At 37.0% G+C, this 9,424-nt stretch overlaps 1 long non-coding RNA gene across 1 annotated transcript; it reads right to left on the reverse strand.

Moving 5' to 3' along the window:
• Positions 1–4,856: 4,856 nt before the first annotated feature.
• Positions 4,857–8,856, reverse strand: LOC127509011 (uncharacterized). Its single transcript, XR_007929094.1, has 3 exons — positions 7,991–8,856; positions 7,387–7,868; positions 4,857–4,900 (listed from the first exon to the last, which is right to left on the reverse strand). It is a non-coding gene; the product is annotated as an uncharacterized LOC127509011 (long non-coding RNA).
• Between the last annotated feature and the right edge of the window lie 568 nt (positions 8,857–9,424).

The following is a 9,424-nucleotide window of genomic DNA, read 5'->3' on the forward strand; positions in this document are numbered from 1 at the left end:
GCTGGAAAAACGCTGTTCTGTAGTTATTGATTTTCACCACACACTTACTGTTGGTGTACAGGGATTGTATTGTATCAAAAGTTTTCCCACCAATGCCAATTTGTAGGAGTTTGTACAGTAAACCATCATGCCAAATTGAGTCGAATCCTTTTTTAAAATCTACAAAACATGCAAATATTTTCCTTTGTTTGTCCTTGAATTTTTTGTTAATTAGAGTGTGAAGAGAATAGATGTGGTCGGATGTCGTTGTTTTGGGAAAAATCCAATTTGTGCTTTATTTAAAATGTTGTGTGTGGAGATGTGTGTGACAGTCCGGCTGTTTATGATGCTGCAGAACAGTTTTCCTAACGCATTGCCCACACAGATGCCACGATAATTATTGGGGTCAAATCGATCACCTTTTTTAAATATGGGGGTGATCAGTCCCTCAGACCAGATCTCAGGGAAGTTACCGGACCATAAAACCAGATTAATTTAGCTAGAGCTTCATTCATGCTGGGACTGCTGAGTTTAGGCATTTCATTGCTAATGTCATCTTAGCCACATGCTTTCTTTAATTTAAGTCTTTTAATGTGTTCTGTTATTTCAGATATTGTTATAAATTTATCTAATCGATTTTGATCATTTTTAATTGTTTTCTCCAAGTCTACAAATGTTTTCTTTATTATACCTTGAGGCTGGTTAATGTCAGTATGTTCAATTTTTTTATAAATTTCGAGGTAAGACTTCCAAATTGTGCCACTCTGTAATGATATTTCGGTAACACTTTACTTGAAGGGGTGTGCATAAGACTGACATGACCCCTTCATAATCATGACATGACACATGTCATGAATATGAAGGAGGATTTATGCATGTTTATAACAACTGTCATTAAATGTCATTCGCTCAATTATGTCATTTTTAAGGCAAAGATGAAATTGTTTGAGATGTCACGGAGCAGATTAGCAGAATTAGTGGATCTTTTGCGGAGCGATAACTGAACGCTTTTATGGGAATCCTGTCAATTTGTCAGGGAAGAGGAGAGAGGCAAGAGAGGACCTCAGCCGATGAGGGCAGAGGGGCAGTGGCTCTAGCCACCGGGCCACCCCCCTGTGCATGGCCACTTGTTACAAGTGATGAATAGTTTACACTTTAGAATAGGGGATGCAGAAAGCTTTGTGAATGATTTATTCATGCGTTTACACATCATCTATAACAGGTGTTGAACACTTTGTAGTGTGTACTGCAGTGTGAGTGCTGACTGGTGAGGGCCTTCTCTGACACATGGAGTGTTTAACTCTGTGCACCTGATGTGAGCTTCAGTGGAAGGTAAAAGCGGTTCAGAGGTTGACTTTATCACTAGATCCACACAGAACACAAATCTGTGCTGATGAGTGAAAGGATTTAACACAACCCACTGGAATCACCTGACTGTAAGGCATTTATAAATGTTTATCAACTTCAAAACAAATAAATTACTCTTCTTCATGTTTGTGCTTTTGAACACAGACCAGCTTACAACTTCATCAATAAATCATATATTGATCATTTACTAATGGTTTGTTCATCATTTGTTCATGATTAACAATTGTTTATTGAGATAATGATAAAAAAAAATTAAGTGATAAATAATTTATCAACTAATAACTTATAAACCATCTACTAATGATCTGTTTGATTTATTTCATGATTTACACGTTTTTTAAATATAATTTACAACATTTGTAAATCATTAGCATACCACTTATTAATCATTTTGAATGTATAGTCATGTTTTGTAAATCATTTGTTCATCATTAACTAATAACTTACAAGTGACTTATAACTGAATTAATAAAACATTGATAAAATGTTAACATATCACTTATTAATCATTTATGAATGTATAGTCATGTTTTGTAAATGATTTGTTCAGAATGATTCATATTTACATTTTCCATTAAATCCAATCCAGAAACCCAAGTTAAATAATTATAATTATAATAAAAATAATATACAGTACAGTAACTGGGGTCAGGGAAGATTGATTATGGTATCATTTAAAGGTGCCCTAGAATCAAAAATTGAATTTACCTCGGCATAGTTGAATAATAAGAGTTCTGTACATGGAAATGACATACAGTGAGTCTCAAACACCATTGTTTCCTCCTTCTTATGTAAATCTCGTTTGTGCAAAAGACCACTGAAAAACAGGCGAATCTCAACATAACACCGACTGTGATGCAACAGTCGGGATCATTAATATGTACGCCCCCAACTTTTGCATATGCCAGCCCATGTTCAAGACATTACACAAGCCAGTATTAATGTCTGGATCAGCACAGCCGAATCATCGGAAGTTCTGCAGGTATTGTGAAGCAAGCAAGGACAATAGAGAAAAATGGCAGCTGGATCCATAATAACTGTTCATGATCCATGATATCATGATATATTAAGTGATATTTGTAAATTGTCTTTCTAAATGTTTCGTTAGCATGTTGCTAATGTACTGTTAAATGTGGTTAAAGTTACCATCGTTTCTTACTGTATTCACAGAGATCAGAGTCATGTCGTTATTTTCATTTTTAAACACTTGCAGTCTGTATAATTCATAAACGCATCTGCATTCTTTATAAATCTCTTCAACAGTGTAGCTTTAACCACGTTAGCTGCCACATACTATCAAACCCATTCAGTATCAAATGTAAACATCCACAAAATACATGCCATACTTACGTGATCTGATATGCTGCATCACGAACACTTTGTAAAATCCATTTTGAGAGTTATATTATCTGTGTGAACTTATTCTATTGTTTATGCAATGTTTATTGGAAGTCGCGAGCTTGGGGGCGGGGAGCATGAGCATTTAAAGGTGTACACGCACTGAATCGGTGCATTTTTAATTACACCCAGGCAGTTAAAACATTGTATAATAAAAAATCTATGGGGTATTTTGAGCTGAAACTTCACAGACACATTCTGGGGACATCGTAGACTTATATTACATCGTTTTTATTTTTTATTTTATGTTTTATCTGAAATGCATTTGAAAAAGGGTTTGACCTTTTGATAACATACACTGTAAAAAAAAAATCCTGTAAAAAATGGTAAAAAGTCTGGCAGCAGAGTTTCCAGAGAAATTGTTAAATTACAGCAAATAACCATTTCACAAAATTACATGCAAAAACTGTAAAAATATAGAACAGACTTTACAGTCAAAATTAATTGAATTACAGTATATTACTGTTGATAATCATTTATTAAACCGTGGAAAAACTGATAAATTATGTCAGATTACATAGAAAATGACTAACTTTCAGGTTAATCTCTGCAAATTTGAGGTTTTTATGAGTGAATTTATTAAAGCTGCTCTGTCCATCTACAGTTATTTACTTTTAACATATAGATTTTCCATGTATAATAACTAAGAAATTATTTATAAAAATGCAATTAGCACATAAATTCAAAAACAAATGTTTGCATTTTACAGTATTAATCTTTATTTTTACAGAACCACTCACAACTTCAATCAATCTATAAATTAACTACTTAGAAATGCATAAAAATAGCAACCTTTACAACCAATTTCTGTTAAATTAACAAAATATAGTAACAAATACATTAAATCAAAGGAACATGCACATGTACAGTATTAGTCATTGTACATAAGACACTGTATGTCAAGTTACTTAAATTATAGGAAATACAAGCTTAGTATAGAGAACATCTACATTAAAAGACAATTTCTGTAAACTTTTGTACTGTAATATTGCTGTTATTTTATACATATATGATTACATTTTATCCAAAGTGACTACAAGGAGTACAATGGAAGCAACAATAAGCACAATGTCAATTTCCAGTTAGTCTAGCACAGTATGCATAGAAATTATTATTATTATTATTATTATTTTTTTTTTCAGTTAAACAGAAAGATAGTATTAACAGGTCAATTGTTCACAAAAAAGATGCATCTTTAGCAGTCTGTTGAACATGGTTTGAGTTAGTCAGGTTATTCCACCAGCAGGGAACAGTCCAGATAAAGGCCGGTTAAAGTGAGTTTGAGCCCCTTTGGGATGGCACCACAAGATGCTGTTCACTTTCAGAGCGCAAGCTTCTGGAGGGCGTATAAGTCTGAAGCAGAGAGTTTAGGTACAGGCTTGCAGAGCCAGTTGTTGTTCTGTTGTGTAGCATGTTCCGATAGGAATAGCTTGATCTTCCCAATGTTGTACTGGGCAAATATGTAAGATCGGGCAGTTCCAGCACTGTGGTGTGTGAAGTTTAACTGATCGATTATAACACAAAGGATGGGTGGCTGAAAACACGAGCACTTCTGTCTTGGCAAGGTGGAGTTGAAGGTAAAGGTCATCCAGGTGAAAGTCGGAAGTTTCCATCAAGCAGGCTGAGATGTGAGCAGCTACTGGACTTAGGTAAATTTGGTTTTATATTCACACATTCGGACTTCCGCATAGGCTACAATAACTTTGTACACTACATTGGACATTCAGTGGACGTTCGCAAGTAAGTATGCCATTAAAATAATACTTGCCCATTTTGATCGATTGTGAAAAATGTTGTAGGTTTACAATCGTTGGTTGTAAATATCGTGTCGCTGTTTAGAGTTTGCAAACATTAACTTTATTGCACATTATTAGAACGTTCTTAAACGCGTCCGAATGTGCGAATATAAAACCAACTTTACCCAAGTAGCTACTGGTTGATCATCTGGCTGGAATGAAAAGTAGAGATGTGTGTCAGGATAGCAGTGATAGGAAAAGCCATGTTTCTGAATGATTCTAGTTACAATTACAACAAAAAATACTGTACAGAACTGCAGCATGAAAAGATATAAAGAAAGAATTTGCTGTATAAGAATAGTACTCTTTCCACACCTGGACTGCAATGCTGCTGTAGATCTCCAGTCTTTCCACATGACCTGAAATCATAAAAAAATAAAAATTAGTTGGCTATTACATTCATTCAAACATGCCAGCATATGTTTTACTGAGACAATGCAAAACCTCAACCTTCTTTGATCTGGAATTTTTATATCCAACTATCCGATTTATCTTATAATTCAGTACCGACAATTTACTCAGGCCATGTAAGATTTTTTATTATTATTTATTATAACACTAATATATGCATACTATTCGTGTTTGCAAGCAGATGCGCTCAGAATATTTAATTTATTATGTTGTTCATATTGTACTCTCATCTGCTTTCCTGTATAGGCCTATACAGAGCCGTTGAAAAACAGAGTTGCGACACTCCCATAGACTTCCATAGGAACTTTGGAATGCGGAAGTAACGCGTGTCGTGGAGCCGATAGTTCCAAACACTGATATTTCCAGCACTGAACCCCATTCATTTTCAGTGACTCTGAAGTTCGCTCGCTGATAAGTTTATGAAATTTCTGCATTTTTGACATTTGAACGCATTACCTGACCTCTCATGAATCTAGTCAATAGTTGTATTTTATGTAACCAGCTTTAGTTAATGTTTATTGGAAGATAACGTTAGTTAGACTCTAATTGCAGCTAGCTTAAGTGACCTACACTTCACCAACTTTAGCTATAACCTGACGTCAGTTAGGCTACATTTACCTTTACATTTACAAGTTTGTTGTCAAACAACTTTTAGCTTCGGTTATTCGATTTGTTGTTAATATTAGCAACACTTAGTTGCCAGTTCATTAAAGTACCAGAGAATAACACAGTAAGAAGGCTGCATACACTTAGTGGCCACTATATTAGGAACACCTTTACAATCTAATGTAATTCAATACAACAGCTCTGCCAGGAATTCTACTTTAATGAAGTTTATAATCGGCCAGAAATGTGTAAATTCAATACTGAGGTCATAGTTAAAGATGATGTTGCACTACATTGTGTTCAGATGGGTTTCTTATTTACATACATGAGGTGGCCAGAATATTAAACACATCTGGATATGAAGCAACAAGTGCAAAAACACCCCCACAAACTATGACCTCAATGCTAAATCATCATTAAATTTAATGATAATTGCTGCAAATATAGCTACAGCTGTCTGTCCTGCTTAAAACCATTCAAACTGGTTGACAGCGCGGATTTGTTTGGAACTATTGAGAGCTACACGAACCACGTGACAGCGTGGCGGCAAGATCAAAGAGTGTCGCAACTCTCATATTTAACGGCTCTGGGCCTATAGTATAAGTTGTACAGGCTGCAGAGTGGCAGTTAGCACTTGGGGAAATTTGGTTTTATATTCGCACATTCGGACTTCCGCATAGGCTACAATAACTTTGTACACTACATTGGACATTCAGTGGACGTTCGCAAGTAAGTATGCCATTAAAATAATACTTGCCCATTTTGATCAATTGTGAAAAATGTTGTAGGGTTACAATCGTTGGTTGTAAATATCATGTCGCTGTTCAGAATTTGCAAACATTAACTTTATTGCACATTATTAGAACGTTCTTAAACGCGTCCGAATGTGCGAATATAAAACCAACTTTACCCAAGTCTGCGAGGACTGTTATGGCGTATTCCTTACTGGTAAGTTATTTGTTTAATTTTTTTGTAATTAAGAATTGACCTCCCCAGCAAACAAAGTTATGTTCCGAGAACATTTTCCTGACGTTCTGTTTTGGTTGTGGGAACGTTATTTGAAATGTTCTAAAAACATGTAAATGTCCAGTTTGCTTAACGTTGCTGGAACGTTATCTTAAGGTTAGCATAACGTTCCTGCAACGTTCTTTCCACCTAAATTTTATTAACAATTCAACATTCAAAGAACGTTTATTTGGAACATTCCAAGAACGTAAAAATGTCTGTTAAAATGTTATGTTAAGGTTAGAATAATGTCCCTGAACCATTCTTTTCAACATTCTTTGTTTTTATTAACACCATACACAACCATTTCAAGAACATAATGTGAACCTCAAAATACAATGATTTAACTGCTCTTAAAAAAGTTTACATTTATGATAACTTGAGAAGAGGAACAATAGAAACAAATACTCTCAACATTTAAGCTTGTACTGTGAACTCAATTAAGTGTTGTGAACAACAGTTAAGATGGCATTCCAGGGACCAGTTTACGACAGGGCCCCTCTCTAACTGCTGGTGTGTAAGAAGATGTGCCACACTGTGATTGGATCTCAGGTGAATGAACATGAACAAATGTTCAGCAACATCAGATAAGATGTTAGGACAACTACTAGACACCTCTTCCAGAGCAGGAAGGGGAACCTTCTGCACCCACCAAAACCAAGGAGAGGACTTCTCATTGGACGACACATTGACTCTAACCACCAAACTCATTCCTAAGGTTTAGGCAAGGACTGCCATATAAATTCCTTCAGGACCCCCTGGATAGAGCAGCAGTGACTGAAATAAAGAGAGGCCACAGAGATCTATCTAAATCCATTCATACCTATGTTTGGAGGCCATAATTTGATTGAAACTGCATCACATCCACTCCGTCTTCACGCAAAGCACAGTTTATGTTAATGGTCACTGACTGTTAACACAACAGGTCATGGGACAGTCCTGTTAACAGATAAACAAATGCATGGACGATGATTTAATCATTTCATATCGTGTTTGGTGTCTATCTGTTCCCTATGATGCCTTTAATAATTTGAAAGAGGTTTGGTAAAGAAATAATGCATGGGTAAAATGTTAAAGACACTATTTTAACACTGTACTTTATGCTATGCAAATGAGTTCCACACTGGGGTTGCTTCAGATAACAGAGGCCAATCACACTCCAGGATCAGCAAGGCGCCACATTTCAATCTCCTCCTCATCGGAAAGGGATAAATATGTCCCCCGGGTAGACACACCCTTGTTCTGCGTTTCCAGCTCTACGGGGAAGGAGACATTAACAGACACCCCACGTCCTGAGTTTCTGACCTGACGAGGAAAGAGACTACAAGACGGTTAAGGTGAAACTTTTGCGCGCAAAGCCTTTTACATTGCTTTCAGCTGCACTCTAGCTGCAAAAAGGGCCCCAGCATTGAGGGACTTCATCTGACCTTTACGGCTCCTACAGCAGCGCAGCTCAGTCCACAAAGGATCTCTGCGTCGGCAGACATTGCCTGTACCACACGGCTCCTCAGCGACACAGCCAGCCTGCAAAGGAACCTGTGAAGATTCATCTGACCCAGCTGCCCAGTCCATCCTAAGGACCCTCTTGGCGCAACCGACTCTAATTGCAGCTAGCTTAAGTGACCTACACTTCACCAACTTTAGCTATAACCTGACGTCAGTTAGGCTACATTTACCTTTACATTTACAAGTTTGTTGTCAAACAACGTTTAGCTTCAGTTATTCGATTTGTTGTTAATATTAGCAACACTTAGTTGCCAGTTCATTAAAGTACCAGAGAATAACACAGTAAGAAGGCTGCATACACTTAGTGGCCACTATATTAGGAACACCTTTACAATCTAATGTAATTCAATACAACAGCTCTGCCAGGAATTCTACTTTAATGAAGTTTATAATCGGCCAGAAATGTGTAAATTCAATACTGAGGTCATAGTTAAAGGTGATGTTGCACTACATTGTGTTCAGATGGGTTTCTTATTTACATACATGAGGTGGCCAGAATATTAAACACATCTGGATATGAAGCAACAAGTGCAAAAACACCCCCACAAACTGAGTTTCTGACCTGACGAGGAAAGAGACTACAAGACGGTTAAGGTGAAACTTTCGCGCGCAAAGCCTTTTACATTGCTTTCAGCTGCACTCTAGCTGCAAAAAGGGCCCCAGCATTGAGGGACTTCATCTGACCTTTACGGCTCCTACAGCAGCGCAGCTCAGTCCACAAAGGATCTCTGCGTCGGCAGACATTGCCTGTACCACACGGCTCCTCAGCGACGCAGCCAGCCTGCAAAGGAACCTGTGAAGATTCATCTGACCCAGCTGCCCAGTCCATCCTAAGGACCTTCTTGGCGCAACCGAAGTTCAGCATCCTCCAGCCCAGCGTGGCACGACTACTGGATCGCAACTCCGCGCCATCCCACTGCACGCAGCCTGCATCATCAGTGGAAGACGTCTCTGCTACCGGATTGATCACCCGACTGTGCGGAACGTAAATATAAACTTATCAAACCTCTTTCTAGAGACCTTGGCATTAGTTTATACATGCAGCATATGTTTTTCTAACCTGTTTAGATAACAGTTACTTGAGGTCAGCTTGTTACAAATAATAGGGATATTACTTGTTGAATGATAAATAAGCAATTATTTATCACCATTTTACCAGAGCCATTAGGTGGCTTCCATAAGAAGCATTCCCATACGATTCTCTTCCATTCTACATTCAGTTCAACAGCATTGCATTTATCCATTCTGTGTTCACTTCATTTATTTTGATTTAATTCAGTATTTTCCTTTGATTATTATTTTACTATCTTTTAGAAGTGCATATTCATTATTTCATTATTAATCGTTGTGGTATT

Source organism: Ctenopharyngodon idella, chromosome 3 (genome assembly GCF_019924925.1).
Source record: "Ctenopharyngodon idella isolate HZGC_01 chromosome 3, HZGC01, whole genome shotgun sequence".
Lineage (NCBI taxonomy): Eukaryota > Metazoa > Chordata > Actinopteri > Cypriniformes > Xenocyprididae > Ctenopharyngodon > Ctenopharyngodon idella.